The following is a 21,402-nucleotide window of genomic DNA, read 5'->3' on the forward strand; positions in this document are numbered from 1 at the left end:
TGATCTTAAAGCAATAAATTCCGTTGTAACAAAGGGTTTAGAAACGGCGACCAAAGCGACCGCGAAGGAGTTAAAAGCAGTTAAGGAAAAATTAATGAAAATACAAAAAAGCATTGCAGATAATGCCGCAAAGGAGGAGAAAAAAAGGCAGAAGTTTGAGAGCAAACTGGATACCATGCGAGCAAAGTATTCGGAAGAGGCGGACTCACTACACGAACAGATTCGACTATTACAGATTAACATGACTAAAGTATCCGATGTTTGCAACAGACAAAACACTATGTACGGGAGCATTTCAGAGGAAGGATATGTTAATCATAGCCGCGTAATGGATGAAATCATGAGAAGGTATAACGATCTTAATGATGAAGCAAATATCCGATTACAAAATCAACTGGACGAACATAAAAGAGAAAGCGCTAAACAGATAGATGCAATTAATAAAAGTCGTAAAGAATTTGATCCTCCGCACAAATTTCCTCCCACTGGAGATGGTAAGCGTAGACCGTTTGAACCAGCAGACGATGATATAAACGTTCACATGCAAGCCAAAGAGGCTCGCGAAAGAAAAATAAAGGATGAATATGACTTGGAAAATAAAAAAAGATGTAAAGAAGTAGCATGTGCAATCAAACACAGCAATGACATTTTTGAAAAATATAATCGTTTGGCCGTATCGCAATGGAACGAACTTAACGGACCGTTTGTTAATCATGTACCGTTAGAAAACGAACCGACCATCTATAAATTTGATGGTATCGTGAGAATGACGGACATTCACAAACCCATGAATCAAAACAGTTTAGCGTTTCTTCGTGACGAGTTACAGCAGAAATGGGATAACATAATATCTTCTTTATTTATTAATTCTAACGATGTAACAATCAACGGTGTCACAATTTCATTTAAAAGTTTACGTCACACTTTACTCACCTACGTTGTACCGTGTGTTCAGATTTTATATAAGGATTGGTTCGTTCTCAATGGACGCAATAGTGGTATATTACTAAAATCAGACAGTCAAAATAGCATTGATTCATTAAAATCATCTATTAATCAAACTCCGTTTGTCCTCAATCAAATTAAACGGATCTCTTTAAAAAAATACAACGATGGACGTCTTCGAAAATGATCCCATTCCCCAATATCAACATCCTGACACGAGACCCGTTGTCAGTGCAGCTACAGCTTTATCATCTATCCAGGCGGGGATTAAGACCAGAGTTGCGGGGAAAAGACAAGCCGTCGATTCCAATCATGATCTGGACTGGAATTTGGAAATGAAAGTGGACGATTATCACCAAACTGTTAATGACAAACTAGAAGAAATTTCAAAATACTATGAAACATTTGCTAGTAATGAGGCAAATTTTAATCAATTGTCTTCAAAATACACTCAGTTGGAGAATCAAATAAAAAAACTTACAGAGGAAATAAACCAACAAACCGGTGCAGTTATAGAAAATACAGATGTCCACTCTAGACAAACAGGTACAAAGATTGCTACTCACGTTTTCAATAAATTACAAGGTCACGCGATTACTTTCATTCCGGAGCGTGTACAAAAAATGATCACTGAGGAAATTGCGGAGATTGTCAATAGATTTGATGTTCCCAATCTTGAACAGATTGTAGAGATTTTCGCTAACAGTGCAAAAGCCTATAATGCTAACGAATTACATCAAACTCCAGAATTGGACCTGACACCAAAAGTCAAAGACACATACACTCAAATCGCTCAGGTGAAAACCATGATTGATTCCTACAGCAATGCTCTTAAAACACAAGGCGAAAGTGCGGAAGAAAAATTGAATATGATCGTAGAAAAAGGGGGGCAGGATCTCACCAATATAACATCGTCTGTCGATAAGAAATTTTCCAAGATTAACAGAAACATGAATAATATTATGGCCTTTTTGAATCCCCAAATTGTACAGACTCAACAATCTCAACAATCTCATCAGCCTATGATAGAATATGAAACAGTGGTCGAGACGCTAGACCAAAAAATAGAAAACATGATTTCACAGGTGGTTTTACGTCGACCTCAGGAGGTGGCTTTAATTGAACCTCAGTGCGATAACTCAAAAATCATCGAATTGAATACTGTACTGCACGAGAGAGAAAGTGAGCTGATTAAAATCCAACAATATCTGCGCGGAATAGAAACCGTACAAGCGGTCAAAGTTAACGAAACGATAACTGAAGAAATAAAATTGATAAACGGAAAGTTGGCAACCATGGTAACCTCGCATGAAACCGAAATTAAGCAGTATGAAGCGGTCAGACAAATTTTTAACGACACGTTGTTCATTCCAGCTAATGTGGATCAGATGACTTCTGCCCTTACGACAGAAATGGTTAAAAAATTTGACACCGAGCTGGTTTCCATTAGACAAACGGTCTATAATTTACATACCGCATCGCAGATGGCCATTTCTGAAGATGTCACCAAAAAATTTAATAACATGATGGAACTATACTGGGCCGGTGCTGTTAGATCAAAGGAAATGGTGGGCGAAATTGACAAGTTTAACCAGAACCAAATGATGTTGGTTCAGAAGTTTACTAACGATGCAGAATCTACTATCATAAAAGCAATTGAAAATGCTGTATCGATAACGAATACAGCACAGGTGGCAGTGGGAAACTTACACGATCAGTATAACGCTGTTTCGGGAAAAATAGATGATATGGGAAAATCAACAGTAGACGCCGTTACCGATTTCACGGCTCAAGTCGCTAAAATCAAGACTGGTATGAACGACGGTTCGCAAACTATTGCGAACACCTTAAAAAAAGTTGCGACGGATTGTCAAGCCAGTGTCACAAAAGTTGTAAATAACGCTCAGGCTGCCGTTATGACCAAAATTACAGACTTTGACAAAGCAATCGCTGCGATTAACAAAAAATTGTCAGTTGCAACGCTTTTAGATTCAATAGACAAAATTAAGGAAAAAATGGATAAACTAATCTCAAGCATCCCCGATATAACCGATTACCAGAAAAAACTAGATAAACACTTAGCTGAGTTTAAAAAAAAATTAGACAACATGCTTAACAATGGTGGGGATGTTTCCAGAATTGGTCCTCCGCCGGGAACGGAAGCAAATGCTGCTGATGATGATCCAAACACTATTAAACAAAAATTGGATCGAATGATCCTCCTATCAGAACAGAAAAATATAAATATAGAAGAATGGAAAAAAACTTTAGATACGTATTTTAGCATCACTCAACAAAAGGAGCGCAACAAAGAAACAGCATTTCAAGTTTCTGAAAATTTAAAAGAAGTTTTTAAAGAATTTAATAGTAAACTTACAAACATCGTCGATAATACCACTGAAAAGGTAAACTGCGACGATCTGATAAAACGATTTGAGGCGAAGATAGTCGATAATGATGGAAATAAAAAATGTGAAACGATAGTAAATCGATTCGAGCAAGAACTCGTGAAAATCAGAAATAATGGAAACTGCAAAGAATTGATAAGTCAATTGGAAGCTAAATTTGTAGAAACCAATAATGAAAAGAAATGTGAAAAGATCGTAGCACGCTTTGAAACTAAACTGGCTAAACTTGTTTCCGAAAACAAGACGGGTAAAGAAACTTCCAAAAAAAATTCTACAAAATGTGAAGAAATCTTAACTAATCTGGACCGTAAAATATCAGATATAAAGGGGGATTACGATACCAACAGATGTGCCGAAATCTTAACTAGTGTGGAAAGTAAAATATCGGATATAAGGAGCGATTACGATACCAGTAGATGTGAAGAAATCTTAACTAGTGTGGAAAGTAAAATCTCGGATATAAAGAGAGATTACGACGCAGATAAATGTGCAGAAATATTAACTAGTTTAGAACGTAAAATCTCGGATATAAAGAACGTAACCGATGTCAGCAAATGTGAAGAAATGTTAACTAGATTAGAGAGAGAATTTGAAAAAAATAAAACGTGTTTACCATTCTCTAAAGCTATTAAAAAAATAGAAGACAAACTTGACGCAAGACCTGACGACGCGACATTCTTTGATACAATAGAAAAAAAAATCACAGACCATGCCGAAACGATTACTAATCTAGTGAGTCAGGGTATCAACAGTGGTGGTGGTGGTAATAATGTCGATGATACAGAAGTTAGTGCATTAACAACCAAAGTAACGGAAATGTTGACAACACTAGACGAATTTATACAAAACGGCGGTGGCAATAAAAAGAAGAAAAAGAAGAAGAAAAAACCGAAAAAGAGATCTAAACGGAAATCTAAAAGGAGAAGGAATAGAAGAAGTAGTGGTGGCAGTAGCAGTAGTAGTAGTAGTAGTAGTAGTGAAGATGATGGTAATGAGGATAGTAGCAGTAGTAGCGAAGAAGAAGAAAAGAGAGATTGCATAGATAACGCCTTGTTACAATCCAAATTAGTTAACTTGCAAATAAACACAGAGAAACATTTGAGAGATCACCTATTAGCCAAGGAAAAATTAAATACCAGAAAAATGATATTTTCATTCGAGGAAAATAACGACGGATCAGTTTTATTAGAATCTTCCGAATTGTGTGACGGTCAGCTTCACGATGAATTCATGGCAATATGGCAGTATACTATCGATTGGGCTATTAAGAATCCCACAATATATAATTCTACCATAATTGCAGAGTTGAAGTCATTCTCCAGGCATGTAATCGTTAATTACAAAAAATTTATTACTTATATTAATAACTTGACATCGAGTGGGATATTACACAAACGAGTAAATTTGGCCAAAAAAACGAGCCATACAAACATTCTATTATACCAAACGGGACCTTCTTTCGAGTATAATCTTAGACCTGTACAAGAAGACCACAAACAGAAAAAAATAGATTACATGAACGATACTATTACAACAGCTAGGGGGGTTATTTACTACGACACTATAGGTTTAAATTATTATGTTGGAGACATGTTACAATTTTTAACAAAGACATTTAGGTTTCCAGCCGGTTGTGTTTACGTTGAAGAACCAAATACTTTAATATTAACAGACGTGGACGGCCAATTTTGGCAACCAGATAATTATTCCTTGGAAACGTATGGATTTATAAACTTTGAAGAAGACGTCATGTCCGATTTAAAAATGAAAATCGATATCAGTAAAGAACCAAATCCTTTGATTACTTCTTATTTACCAACTGTTTGGTTCGTATCTGACAGTAATCCGGATAGAGGACAAACCATCATCATTCTTCCAGGACACGACTTATTGAAACAATTTTTGGATCATGCTGATGGAGTATTACTCCAAAATGTTTTACCAATGGCCATTACCAAAGCAGTTTTGTTCATAAATAACGAAATTAGAAAACTATATAGACATTCCGACACACCAATCATTAATGGTATATTACGTATCATCGATGTACTAGTTGTTTTACTAGACCATATTAAGCAAACTACAAACCAGTCGGTTTATCTAGATAGATTGGTAGACGAAGTCCAACCCAAGATAACGGAAATCGTTAGACTTGAAAATAAAAAAAGAAGTTTCTATTTGCAAGTGTATACCGGTTACACAAAAATATCAAACTTTAGAGAGGATATTACAAGAATTTTATTTCCAGATTGAATAAAAATGTTATAGTTTTGTTACATTGTTTGTTCATTTTTTAGCAACATTATTGTCAAAATACAAAACCGTGTCTTCATCAGGATAGGCGTTGTCTGCGTTACCACTACAAATCCATTGCGCATCCATAACGTGAGACATGATAGCGTTTACGGAGTCTTTATTCTTGATGGAATTGTCCAGTTTCTTAATTTGCACCAAGCATTTCGCCATGCTACCAATCACCGCTTTCATCTCTTCAAAGTTTTCCTTAATTTCTCGTTTTAGCTGTATGAAATCTGCATTGGGTGGAATCACGAATTCGATAACATTATCATCACCATAATTTCTTTTATTAATATTTCCCGCACTCAACGATGCAACAATAGACAAGACCATTACTGATAAAACAACTATATTCATTATTGTTTGTTTGATTGATATCTTTTCTTCCTCCTCCTCTTTTTTTTCTTTTCTGTAAAGAAATAATGTTATATTTTTTAAAAAAAAGCTTCTGTGGTAAAAAAATTCAAATCATTGATTTTTGATCTAAAAAATCTCGAATACTCTGTTACTCTTTTTTCAAAAAAATTTGATCTGCCGTCTAGAGAAATGTTTTCCATGAACGAAAAGGGATTTTTTGCATTAAAATAAGCTTCGTTTCCCAATTGACACAACAGTCTATCACCAACGTATTCTATATACGTTGACATTTTTTTTGAATTCATCCCAATCAAATCGCATGGCAAAGCATTAATTAAAAAGTCCTTTTCGATTGCTATGGCATCAAGAATAATATCTCGAACGGTTTCTTTAGAAGGTTTGTTAATTAAATGGTCGTTAAATAACAAGCATGCAAAGTCGCAATGCATCCCTTCGTCTCTACTAATTAATTCGTTGCTGGCAGTTAACGCTGGTAGTAATCCTCTATTTTTAATCCAAAAAATAGACGCAAAGCTACCAGAAAAAAAAATACCTTCAACCGCCGCAAAAGCCACAAGACGTTCTCCAAAACTCGCAGTCTCGGACTGTATCCATTTTTTACTCCATTCCGCCTTTTTTTTAATTGTGGGCATAGTTTCTATTGCATTAAATAAAAATTTTTTTTGCTTTCGATCTTTAATGTACGACTCAATTAACTGACTATACAACTCCGAATGTATGTTTTCCATCATCACCTGAAATCCATAAAAAACTTTTGCCTCCAAGTATTGGACTTCTTTGGAAAACCGTTCAACTATATTTTCATTAACTATGCCATCACTGGCTGCAAAAAAAGCCAAAACGTGAGATATAAATTTTCGTTCTTTATCATTTAAATCATTTTTCCAATGCACGATGTCTGTAGAAAAATCCAGCTCTTCAACCGTCCAAAAACTAGCTTCTGTCCTTTTATACATGTTCCATATGTCATGATGTTGTATAGGATAAGTAACATACCTACTTTGTTTCGGATCTAACAGTGGTTCCTCTGTCATATTAAAATCTTACCGAAATATATTTTTCTTTATCCTGAGTAAGTGAATGATGATTTACTTCACGATCTGTATTATATATTAGATTTTTAATCGAAACAATATTATTGTTTTAAATGTATTTTATTGTTTCAATAAATTCCACAAAACAATAATATTGTTGAAACAATATTATAAAAATATGTATATATATCGTTATTTAACGTCACACAAGAACACATTTTTATTTTTATTACCCAAAAATGGACAGTCAGGGGGGAGAGCAATTTGTTATTAAAAGAAATGGCGAAAAAGTCCCTATCGATTGGCAAAAATTTTTCTCACGAATTACTCATCTCTGTAGCAAACCCTATCGTTTACACGAAAATGTTGATGTGAATGAAATAGTTAGGAAAACCACCGAAGGCGTTTACCCAGATATCTCGACCGTCCAATTAGATGAGCTAGCATGTAGAGAGACAACAACAATGATGGTGTTTCATCCCGATTACGGTATTTTGGCGGCTAGAATCGCCATGGCTAAATTATATAAAGAAACACCAGATACTTTCAGCGAAGCAATGGATAAATTATATAAACACGGTACCATATCGCAAAAGATTAATTCTATGGTACAGCAAAACGCTAAAGAGCTCAACTCTCTGGTTGTTAATGATCGAGATTTTGATTACAGTATTTTGGGTTTTAGAACAATGGAAAAGGCATATTTACTAAGAATTAATGGAAAAATAGTAGAACGTCCACAATACATGATGATGAGAGTAGCAGTTGCTTTGAATTTAGAATACGTTATGGAAGACATTATAGAAACGTATACGGCTATATCTGAAAAAATGTACACTCACGCCACACCAACCCTGCTAAACGCAGGAGTGATCAAAAATCAATTGTCTAGTTGTTTTTTGGCTACGTCCACCAGTAGTAGTATTGCAGATTTATTTCACAATATCCTTCCCGAATGTGTTGACATTTCTTCGACGGCTGGTGGGCTTAGTATTAATTTTCACAACGCGCCAGCCAATGGTAGCTTCGTTTCCGATACAGACGGTATATCTCGTGGTATAGTGCCACGGTTAAGAGTTTTTAATTCCACGACAAGACTCGTCAATCAGGGAGATAAAAGAAAGGGACCTTTGGTTTTTTTTCTGGAACCATGGCATGCCGACATAATTGCGTTCTTAGATCTTAAAAAAAATACGGGGGTAGATGAAGAAAGGACCAGAGATTTGTTCACAGCGTTATGGCTTCCGAATCTGTTTTTTGAAAGAGTTCGAGCTGGTGCAGACTGGACTTTAATGTGTCCTAGCGAATGTGAAGGTTTATCCGATTGCTACGGTGCTGAGTTTGAAAAGTTATACACGTCTTACGAGAATGATCCCAGTAAGAAATACAATCAAGTTGTAAAGGCCCGAGATATATGGCAAAGTATTATTATGGCACAAATTGAAACCGGAACCCCTTACATGCTACTCAAAGATGAATGTAACGAAAAATCCAACCATAAACATTTAGGGACTATAAAGAGCAGCAATCTGTGTGCAGAAATCATACATTTTAGTAATGATGAAGAGACAGGTGTGTGCACTTTAGGTTCATTAGCTCTACCCAAATTTGTAACGTCTGATGGAACATTTAATTTTGAAGAAATGGGTAAAATTGTCAAATTAATGGTTCGCAATTTAAATCGCGTTATCGATACAACTTTTTATCCTTCTGACAAAGCAAAACTGAGTAACGATCGACATAGGTCAATTGGAATAGGGGTACAAGGCCTAGCTGATACATACATGCAAATGAAATTTCCGTTTGATAGCGAAGAGGCTGCAGATTTGAACAAGTTAATCTTTGAAAAAATATACTTTTCGGCCTTGGAATCAAGTTGTACATTAGCTAAGAAATACGGAACTTATGAGTCTTACAAGGGTAGTCCCGTGAGCGAAGGAATATTACAAACAGACATGTGGGGCATTAAAGACGAAAATAGCAAATTAGATTGGGCCGGTTTGAGAGCAGACATTGCGCAACATGGACTCCGCAACAGTTTATTAACAGCTTGTATGCCAACCGCATCGACCGCTTCAATTTTGGGTAATAACGAATCCATTGAACCATACACCAGTAACATTTTTACTAGAAGAGTCATGTCTGGCGAATTCCAAATCGTCAATCCGCACATGGTAAAGGATCTATTGAATTTAAACATGTGGAACGATAGCATGAAGAATAGAATTATTGCGAATAAAGGTTCAATCCAAGATATTGAAAATATCCCTCAAGAGATCAAAGATCTATACAAGACTGTATGGGAACTATCGATGAAACCAATCATGAAACAATCTGCCGACAGAGGTCCATACTGTGATCACTCACAGTCACTTAACCTGTTTATCGGACAACCGACTTATCAGAATATATCTAGCATGCTATTTTATGGATATGAATTAAGACTTAAAACATTGATGTATTACTTGCGAGGATTAACTGCGGTGACTCCAGTTGCAGTTACTACTGCGTTTAAACCAAAAAAACCGATTTATAAATGCGACGACAACGAATCGTGCATTATGTGCTCTGCTTGAAACAATTCATTTTTATTGTTATTAATGATTTTATAATATTATATGATATTTTAACCTTAAAAAAAATAAAGTTGTCATTACAAAAAAAATGTCTTCTCTTTTTTTGAGAATCCAAGGTCTGGTGCTGGGGATAGTACATGTTACATGTAGTGCTATAGCGCTGTTCATGACAATCTCTAAAAATTTTAATACCGATTTCCCATTGCATTATAACAAAAATGTATGGGTCGACTGTAAAACCTTTAGACATGAAGAATTTGTAATACCGGATAAGCCTCTCCTACAAATGAGAATCAGAGATTGGTGTAATCATACAACGTCTGATAAAGCCATGAGTTATAGTGAACCGGTATGGTTTGATATAGGTTTTGGATGGTTAGTGTTCACTTATTTCATATGGACAGGATTATTCCATATTTTTTACGTAACATTCTGGTGGAACAGATATACTCAATGCGTTATTGAAGACAGACAATGTTTTTTCTTACGTTGGTTCGAATATGCTTGGAGCGCATCAGTCATGATGTTTATGATTTCATATTTTCTAGGAATAACAAACATTTTTGTTTTATGTTTTGTGTGTTTAATTTTTTATTTCATAATAGCCTTACCGTTTATTGTCAACAAAAATGGAACGTTACAAGATTATGTTATAGCAGGTGTGACATACATTGTTTTATGGGCATTCCTGTTCGCAATATTTTTTTGTCAGAATCAAGATTGGCTTGATCGAGTTCCAGGGTTTGTTTATGCTATTATTTTTATAGAGTTTGTCTTGTACAATGTGTTTCCAATCATATTCGTAATTGAAAGATGGAGGATAAAGAATGATATGGATTTAATCCTGACGGAATCGTTGTATAATTTATTCTCAGCACTCTCTAAATTATTATTGGGAATAATATTAGGTTTCTTTGTTTTTATGTAAAATTTGATAAATAAAAAAATAATAATATTATAAATTTTGATTCTGGTTCAATAAATGCATTGAAACGAATTATGATCATTTCGTATCGGACAACAGATTGTGTTGGCGTGGGGATGGTATATACTATTGTTGTTCTGATTATCACAAGGTATACAATTCAAGTATAAACAAGTATATATGCACCCGATGTCTTAAAGGTTACCATGGTAGAGAATGTGACGAACTGTGTCCAAGTGATTCATATGGATATAGATGTTTACAGACTTGTAATTGTAAGATCGGAGAAATATGTCATCATGCCGAAGGATGTATAGGTCAAGATATGACTACACCACCAATGGTAACACTAAAACCACAACCACCAATAGTAACTACGATTGACCCAGCTGAAATTAATAAAACATCGATTGATTGTAGCCATCTGATTAACCTGGCAATTGTTCCTACCTTACGTACGAACTCTATATATAGCAAACAAATCATAATTCATTTAGGAGCTGTCCCAAACGATAGTATATGTTTGACTTATCCACTGCTAACTTTTAGTTTAACTGGTTGGAATAGACAATTTTCTGGACAAATGACTCCACGTGGTAAAATAAGACTGGGAACCTTACAACATGTAGAGAAATGTAACAGTACTACCGATAGGAAAAGTTTTGAAATAAATGACTCAAAATATAACTTCACTAACTATATACTGGAGTCTACACCGGTTGCAGACAGATTTGATAAAAGTGACAGTTCATCACGTGGTGAAGGAAAATGGATTACCATGACTGTCTTAATGCTGGCGCGGAGCCTGCTCTTTGGGAACTGTCTGGTATGATGATTGATTGATTGGATGCGAACGAATATAGGTGGGTGGACCGGAACCCGATTAACAATGACGAACGTGTGTGTGTGTGTGTGACGAACTTTTTTTTGAATTTGAATTTTGAATTTTGAATTTGACTTACGAGACCGTTGTGACATTATTGTATATTATTGTATATATATATAATTATATTATAAAAAAATAATAATAATAATAATAATAAAAATCAATTCTCTCTCTTGTCTTGTCTTGTCTTGTCTTGTCTTTGTGGGGGAAAAAAACCAAACCGAAAAAAACAATATTATATCAAAAACAATAATTAAAAAAAATCAAAAAAAAACCAGAGAAACAATATAATTGTTTTCATTCCACATACCACAGAAAAAAAAGGGGGGCGGCGGCGTAGTAGTATAATATATATAGGAAAAAAAAAAGAGAGTCAGTCAGTCAGTCAGTCAGTCGGAAAAAAAACCAACAAAAGATGCAGCAACCTCCGACGATGAGTTTCGCCGACAGGTTAACGTTGTTTGACGAAAACGCTAAAGAATACGAGAGAAGGAATCGGAAGATGAAAGTAATGAAGGCGATGGGTGAAGCGGAAGCAGAATCGTCGCTGGACCGATTGAAGTGCCTGGTCCTTTTGAGTCGAGTCATATTGAGATGTAGATATAACGACAGACGATGGTCGCTCATGACCCGAGCCTACGATATCGTAGATGTCGTGATGGACGATTCAGACGTGGATCTGTTCGTCAAATACGGTTCGATGATGACCGTGTATTACCAAGGGATCGAGTTGTTTAAATTCAACGCGGAGGCGAAGGAGGCGTCATCGACGCTAGAAGTGTTTTCGATTAAGAATCAACTGAGGTACGACATGCTCTATCACGTGTGGAGTCGGGGTATGGGATATCCTTCGTCTCACTGTTTTTAAAAAAAAAACAAAACAAATTATTGTTTGCCTGAAAAAAAAAAAGAAATATAATATAATATAATATCATTATCATTATCATTCATTCATTCATCTCACTTGTCTTGAAGAAGAGGAGAGAGACATAACCAAATCAAACCGGCCCCCCTTTTTTTCTTTTGGGGGAAAAAAAACAAATTATGTTGTTCGACGATGACGACGATGATGATGAAAGAAGCAGAATTATCATTAAAAGGAGAACAGTATGTGGTGGTGGTGGTGGTCGGGGTATCGTCATGTTAGACGAAGACATTAGCAGCAGTAGCATCAGAACAGTAGAATTCTTACATAGAAAATCGTGGATCAAAACGTACGACGAGGTGTTTACCAGGTTTCAAAAGAAATCGAACAATTACGTCACGCTCTCGGGTGTGATGCGATACGTCGACTGTGAAGACATCATCATGAATTTCAAAGTGTTTGACATTACGTACGGGAACATACAGAGTCATTTAGGATGTCAGTTACACGATTGGATAGTACGAAATTGCATAAAGGATGATGATGATGAAGAAGGAGTAAAATACATAATATCACTCACGCCGCCGCCGCAGGACATCTGGTTGATAGCAGCAGCAGAAGAGGAGGAACGAGCCGTGTTGGTCGATTACATAGATGGAAGTAGACGAAGTAAAACGATATGCTTTCATCATGCCAAGTAAATAAAAAAAACTTTTTATTGCTGAAACAATATTATCAAACTTTTTATTGTCGAAACAATATTATGTTTATTATGGATTATTGTTCCTAGGAAGTAAGTCCATAGCTAGAACAGTTTGACAGACACTTATTTTCCAAAGAAAAGTCTTATATCATAAAGTTATACATCCATATTGTAATTGTTTTCTATAAAAAGGCCTCTTTAAATGTTATTTCCCAAGGCATTCTTAAAATTTAATTTATGCTAAAAGTATCATTTTTAATTATGTGCATCATTTAAGTCCATATATAAAAAAAAAATAGTTTGTTTAATTATTAAAAAAAAACAGCCCTTTTGTTATAACAAATATAGTGAAATATGAATGCACAAATGTTTAACATTGTGCAAATATATAAGAATTAAAAGTTCTGTTGTTCACAAGTTAAGGGTTTCCTTCATTACAATATTTCCTATAAGAAAAAGGACATGGACTTTTTTACCTAGGAATATTAATGCCCTTGACATTAATGTCAAAGTAAATAAGTCGTGGCTAGTTTTAACGAAAGATTGATACACAAACCATAACACAACCATGACAACAAGATTTGAATGATTTCTTTTATTACACATTTTCTTGGACAAAATGTAAAGGACATTGATGTCATATAGGAATCTTAATGAACTGTAGATGAATTCCTGGGAAAATGTAACCAGGCATATAAATTTAAAATAAAAAGGGATGAACTACTGTTAAACAACAGTATGACAAAAGAATTAAAAGTCAATTGTTTACATGTAATTATTTTTAGCGTAATTTTTTTTTAGCGAACATTTACTGGTCAAATAAAGGTTCTGTAAATTTTTACCTAGGAATATTGATTACATGGACATACATTCCTAGGAAAATTATTCAGTGGGACATAAATTACTGTCATCAGGCTTAATAACTAGTAAATTCTGCAACCATGGACTTCTTATACTACATGTAGTTATATAGTCCGCTGGACAATTCTTACCAGGACTCATTAATCTATTACATAAGCAGGATCAAATGTTTGTGCCAAATTATTGATTTGTTGAGGGAATACTTGTGAAATATTTTATGTTGAAATTAAAAACCAATATTATTTGCATATCTTTTGTTTTAATATAACTAATGAACCTGAAACATATTTTATTTGCAGATGAATCAAAAAGATTCATGTGTCTGTCTCAAAACAGGATCATCATTGATTTTTGTTTAATTATACTGTACACTGGAAAAAATAATGCACATCATCCTGTCATGAAATGTTGTAAATTTAGTGTTATATTTAACATTGCAAGAAAAGCTTGAGGTTTGGCTAGCCGCAAAACCAGGTTCAACCCACCATTTTTGATTAAAATTTCCTGTACCAAGTCAATGGCAGTTGTTATATTATAGTTTTTGTCAAGCCTGCAACTTTTGTTGCAGAAAGCTCGACATAGGGATAGTGATACAGCGGCGGCGGCGTGAGCTAACCTTTTAAAAGCTTTATATTTTAGAAGGTAGAAGACCTGGATGCTTCATACTTTGTATATAGATGCCTCATGATACGAAGTTACCATCAGTCACATGTCAAATGTCCTTGACCTCATTTTCATGGTTCAGTGAGCACTTGAAAAAAAAGTTCAGATTTTTTGTAATGTTGAATTCTCTCTTATTATAAGTAATAGGATAATTATATTTGGTATGTGCGTACCTTGTAAGGTCCTCATGCCCGTCAGACAGTTTTCACTTGACCTCGACCTCATTTCATGGATCAGTGAACAAGGTTAAGTTTTGGTGGTCAAGTCCATATCTCAGATACTATAAGCAATAGGTCTAGTATATTCGGTGTATGGAAGGTCTGTAAGGTGTACATGTCCAACTGGCAGATGTCATCTGACCTTGACCTCATTTTCATGGTTCAGTGGTTATAGCTAAGTTTTGTGTTTTGGTCTGTTTTTTCTCATACTTTATGCAATAGATCTACTATATTTGTTGTATGGAATGATTGTAAGGTGTACATGTCTAGCGGGCAGATGTCATCTGACCTTGACCTCATTTTCATGGTTGAAGGGTCAAAGTTAAGTTTTTGAATTTTTGGTCTTTTTATCTAATACTATATGCCATAGGTCAACTATATTTGCTGTATGGAAATATTTTATGATCTATATGTCAGTCGCGCAGGTTTTATTTGACCTCGACCTCATTTTCACGGTTCATTGCTCAGTGTTAATTTTTTGTGTTTTGGTCTATTTTTCTTAAACTATAAGTAATAGGTCAACTATATTTGTTGTATGGAAGCATTGTTAGCTGTACATGTCTGCCTGGCATGGTTCATCTGACCTTGACCTCATTTGCATGGTTCATTGGTCTTTGTTTAACTATCTTGTTTAATGTTAAGTTTATGTGACAATTTTTAATAAAGCTTTATTCTTAGGACTATCAACATAATATCAATGATTAGTAAAGAAGGCGAGACATTTCAGTGTGTGCACTCTTGTTTTCTATTTGTGTTGTATTGTTTGTTTTTTTGTTACACCTCAGTGTTTCTGTTGTTTCGTTGTTTTCCTCAGTTTTAGTTTATAACTCAGATTTGTTTTTTGTCAATGAATTTATGAATTTCGAACAGTGGTAAATAACAGTTGCTATTATTTAAAGTGGCATATTTATGATAGTTTGTGGTGATTTAAAATCTTAATTTTTAAAAGTCTCAACAAACATGAGCATAACAATTGTCACATGGCTGATAACCTCTGCTCTAATACAGTAAAAATAAACTCAGTAAGATGATATAAGCCAAAGAAAAACAAAAAAGTCTTGACAGAGATAAATAACAAAAAAGGCAAAAGCAGGAAGTATGTCCAGAAGTAAAGCAATTACATTTGAAAAAAGACTGAAGAAAAGGTAATCGAAAACAAAAAGTTAACTTTAAATATATGAAAAAATGCCTACATGCCAAAAAATGCAGCACTTTCTATGAATGGATATAAGAAATGCCTTGACATCATATTTAACATCGAGAACACATATGATCAATCACATAATATCATCTTATGTGGGCATCTAAATGGATCATTAATACCAACAAGAAACCAGAAGCATGAAATTAGTCTCAAACGATGTATTTCTGAAAGCCAACACAAGATATCCAATCCAAACCTACATATTTTCCTACAGATGGACAAGCTACTTCTCAAATTGACTATATCCTGTCCAACATCGACGTTTTACCATCATCCAATATATACAGTCAAGATCACACCTCAAGCCATGTACCAGTAAAATCATGGACAAATCTGTATCTAGAAATAAAGAAGACCAGTAAATCGAAAACAAATTCAGTAGTATATAAATTAATAAAGGAAGAAATATATAAAGATATATATGTAAGTAAGATTAATAAACATTTTCAATACCGTCCATTCCATGAAACTCGCTGACGACGGTTTTTGGTGGAAGAAGACTTCAAGTCTTCTGAAGGCCAATGGTGCCGACTTTAAAATCATTAAAATTCTCCGTATGCCGCATTCGTTTCTGTGTATTACAATTTCATAATAACTTCTGATTCCTGACACCGATTTTTACACATTTTTAAGCATCTGAATCATTTGATTTGTAAATAAGGATTGAAAAACAATCACTATCGTAAATATATACCCTTTTATTTATGTAAATTATTAGATTTCATCTCATCTACATGAACGTTATTTGTTTACTTGTAACCGGATGTTTTTACTGTAGATATTTGAAGTACGCATGCGTGAATTTGGTATCGGGACGACTCGCCCTGTTTACATGTTCGCCCTTGAAGTCACGAATTTGCAGACAAGAAGATTTTGTTTTTAATTAAAAGATAGGATCTATTTCTTATTAAATTGTTGTCTTTATTCATTGTTTTCCTTTGTCATGTGAATTAGATGCCCTTCTACTTCAAATGATTTGAATCTATTTATAAAATTATTCAAGACTCAGTTGACAAGAGCAGTACCTTGCTGTTGGGAGAATTTTGATTACACTCTAAATGCTCATAGAATAAGAAATATAATCTAAACTGAATGTACCTCCTTCTGAATAATTTATTGCAATATAAATATAAATCCTTTTTGACAAGAGAAATCTGACTTTTGTCAGAAATATTTGTTTCACATGTGCAAAGGTAATTACGTGTGGCGGCCATATTGGTTTGTTTACAAATATGTGAAGAAGCCTCTAGAACCATGACCTAAACATAAATAGTTTTCTGAAAACGTAAACTTTATGCAATACTATTTTATCAATCATGATTATTTTTATATTTTGCCGCTTTCTAGGCTGTCAACCCCACTAAAACTTGTTATATCGTAAATCTAAATTGATTTATCTTTACAATGGTGTATAACATGCCTACATTTGTTGTCGGAATCATCCGTAGCAATCCTACCCAAGTATGTCAATCGTAATAATTTTGCCAACTGAACCGCTGATGATTTGGCAATAAACGCGTCACGTCTACTTTTATATCTCGGTTTCCGATTGGTCAATTTTATGGGGAAGTCGAAATGATTCTCGGAGTTATCTAATCTTGTTTCATTTTTATATGTAAAGTCAAGAGAGAGGCTGAATGACATTGAAATTTGAATCTAAAAAAGGAAACTCGTAACTTATTAGACATACCACAAATAAGACTTGTTAGGGTTTTTTTCACGTATCTTATACAATTTTACTAACTGGGTGATAAGTTCTATTCAGAATTAAAATAACAGATTTTTATGCAGTTAATCTGCATTATGCGAGCACCCTAGATTTGTGGTCTACCCAAAAAATGCTGAAATACTTGCCATTGTTATTATCTAGCTGGCTACTATGTTAAATATAACTAATTGAACACTTTTTTAATACTTTTTATTCTAGAATATAAAAAATATTACCATAAAAACGTTAAATGGTCGTCGATTTTCCCAAAAGTTTTGAAGTTGCACATAGGAAGTAGTGCTCATTAGGAATTTTTATGTAGTTTATTATCGCCTGTGCTTTTGGCTAAGATGTCAAAAAACAATTGTACGAAATATTTAATCGCCGAAAATCTTTTAAGACAAGTAGTTAAGATTTCCCAAATGGCAAAAGTCGTAGGAATATTGTTTGTCGTCAATACGTAGTACAACTACGTCAGTAGTCTATTATATAATAAGTTCAACTGTTCATGCTGTTGGCGGCAATTTCAAATTAGCGGTGGTCCGAGGTCCGCGACCTTCCACTTTCGAATTGGTTACTAGCCACGCCCGACGGGCCTTCCACTCTGAGACAACTATATCACAGTTATAGTAGTCTCAGTTCCACTTGAAAGAAAATAAAAAATAGCTTTGCAAACCTTTTCGCTAAAGTCTCCAAATCAACGATTTCAAAACTTATTTTAATCATTATTATTCATGACAGCGATGTCAATTTTGTTTAATCGCTAGCTATATACAGAAAATCGCCGACAAAAAATGTGTTAAATTCAGTTAATACGAGTAAAATCGTATCTGACTGACAAAAACAACATTGGAACACAAAGACAATGGCTGCCGTGAAAAGACAATAACAATTTCGGATCCGATTCCGGAAGCGGATAAGGGTAATTCCAGGTTTTTGGCGAATCCAGGCAGTTGCAAAATACATCTATGCATGGTAAATGAATATAAACACTGGAATTGAAAACCAAAAGATATATGTAAAAGAAAGAAAAAGCAGAAAATATTTTAAACAGAACCTCAAAATTACTTTTGACAAATTTTAATGTCAAAATCCAATACAATGTGACAGCTGGGAACAGTAGATCTAACAATATATATGTTCCTGGTCACAGTTTAAATTTTGAATTTTTCTTTATCAGTGATAAATGTTGATAATGCATGTAAGATGCTTTTAAAGTGTAAACATATTACTGCAATTTTGAAGGGGTATTTTTTTTCCTCAATTTTGAAGGATGAGTTAAAGTAGCTGGAAGATTCTTACTTTATTTTCACAAATAACTACCTGAATGTAGGCAAATCATATGATATATAGGTGGCGTCCTTTGGGCCACTCTACCCCCTCCTGTTTGATAACTTTAAAACGGATGACCTCTCAACCATATACATTCATGTATGGGACTATATATATAACTAATCAAATGAAATATAAGGGGAGTCCATGGGGTGACCCACCCCCTCCTGTTTGGGAACTTACGAAACGGTCGAGATCCCCACCCCTAAACAATATATATTCATGTATGGGTCAATATAACTAATTAAATGAAATATGGGGGGAGTCCCACTACCCCCTCCTGTTTGAGAACTTGGAAACCGATGAGATCCCCACCCCTAAACCATATATATTCATGTATGGGACAATATAACAAATCAAATGAAATATAGGGGAAGTCACTGGGGTCATCCTATCCCTTCATGTTTGAGAACTTGAAAACCCTCGAGATCCCCACCCCTAAACCATATATATTCATGTATGGGACAATATATATAACAAATCATTTACATTTACTATGGGCAGGTCAGTCAGACCTCACCTTTGATCCTTGTAGTAGTGAACATTTGTCTGATTTGTGTCCCATAACTATTGTACTATAGAACACATACTCAGTTTTCTTTACAGGGAAACCAGTCCATTCATACTATTACATGTTCGTACTAAGTCAACACGGCAGAGGCGGATTGAGGGGGGGGGGGGGGGCTGGGCCCCCCTTTTTGGAAAAAAAATTTGGTTGCTTATATAGGGAATCACTGAAGCGTGACTGGACCGGGCCCCCTCTTAGGTCAATCAGTGGGCCCCCACTTATGAAAATTTCTGGATCCGCCACTGTTACACGTACTACTAACAGTCAACTAAAACCAACGTTAACTACCAACTAGAACAACTACAATCATTGCGAACTTGTACCACTGCAGACTCACCATAAAAAATATACATTTATATATTCATTGCTATTGATAACATATAAATTATTTGCCTTAATAATTAATTCATTAGATAAACATAAATGTACATTATATGAATGTTTAATGCCACATCAGAGGTGGATTTAGAGGGTTTTTCAGTGCCCCCTTTCCATTTTTGAGAAAAAATTTGGTTGATTATATAGGGAATCACTGAAGCATGACTGGAGCAGGTCCCCTGTTAGGCAGGCAGTGGGCCCCCACTTATGAAAATTTCTGGATCCGCCACTGCACATAATTATGTTTGCCTGGTTTTTGGTTAACTGCCTTCAGCGCTTACAGCGCTTTGATTCTGATACAGTTTTTATAATTAATCATTTACTGCGAGACGTTTATTGCCAAATTTTCAGCGTTTGGACAAATTATTACGATTGACATTCTTGGGTAGGATTGCTACGGATGATTCCGACAACAAATGTTGGCCTGTTATACACCATTGTAAAGATAAATCAATTTAAATTTACGATATTAAAATTTTTGGTGGGGTTGACAGCATAGAAAGCGGCATATAACGGAATGTCGTCACCGCCTGACATTTTTCGAAAATGCAAGTTAAGTACCTTGTGTTATATTAAGGTATATAGGAAAAAAAATTCTGAGACAAGTGCCTGTGAGCAATCATACCCCATCTTGTTTTTATATAGACTCTGGAATCATGCAGGATGACCACCCTCTTTTTAAGGAAGCTTAAAGAAATCTCAGAAAACAGCAGAGAAAAGAAACTGCAAAATAAAAATGGAAAGGAAGAAGCTATATATCAAAAAAAATAACAATGTGAACTACCAGCGACATACTGTGAAGGTTTGGCCAAACCAAAAGCCAACGTTAATTTCAACAACGAAAAACTTCTGAACTGTGAAAAAAGTTTCTAAATCATTAAAAAAAATTGCAGACTCCATCCAACTCAGAACAAGGGAAGACATCTGGAAAGCTATAAACCAACTCAAAGCTACCTTTCTTTCTTGAATCATTTGAAAAGAAGTATTCAAAAAAAGAATGGAAAAGAATGACAAAATCCGCAATAAACGAACCTTGGACTTACAAACTACGCTGAGAATGTAAAGAAAATTAAACTCTACAAAATTTAATAGTTTCAAACTCAGAAATAGGTGTCACACATTCTATTAGAGCTAGTTTCCTCATCAGTCTGTAAAGTAATTAAAAAGGCCGCATGTAAACGGGAACTTATCTATTACAAGCTCAAAGACATAGATTTAACAAGGCAGAAGTTGTCCCGATATGTCCAAGTTGTAGAACCCAAACGTAAGACCTATATCATGTGCTAACAACTTTTCCACTGTATTTGAACATCAGGATAGCATTATATACTCCCACCAAACACTTTATGTTGAGTATTATATCGGAAACAAAATAGACAACTCACTTCAGTAACCGTGATGTAGTATGTACACTTATAATAGACTGTCAGAACTTTGCAAATCTTGGCATTA

General features: G+C 34.8%; 2 pseudogenes; one reads left to right on the forward strand and one right to left on the reverse strand.

Moving 5' to 3' along the window:
• Positions 1-6,085: 6,085 nt before the first annotated feature.
• Positions 6,086-6,985, reverse strand: LOC143046879 (ribonucleoside-diphosphate reductase subunit M2 pseudogene; annotated as a pseudogene).
• A 767-nt stretch (positions 6,986-7,752) lies between these two features.
• Positions 7,753-9,639, forward strand: LOC143046880 (ribonucleoside-diphosphate reductase large subunit pseudogene; annotated as a pseudogene).
• Positions 9,640-21,402: the final 11,763 nt, after the last annotated feature.

This window comes from Mytilus galloprovincialis, chromosome 9, assembly GCF_965363235.1.
Source record: "Mytilus galloprovincialis chromosome 9, xbMytGall1.hap1.1, whole genome shotgun sequence".
NCBI classification, from domain to species: domain Eukaryota; kingdom Metazoa; phylum Mollusca; class Bivalvia; order Mytilida; family Mytilidae; genus Mytilus; species Mytilus galloprovincialis.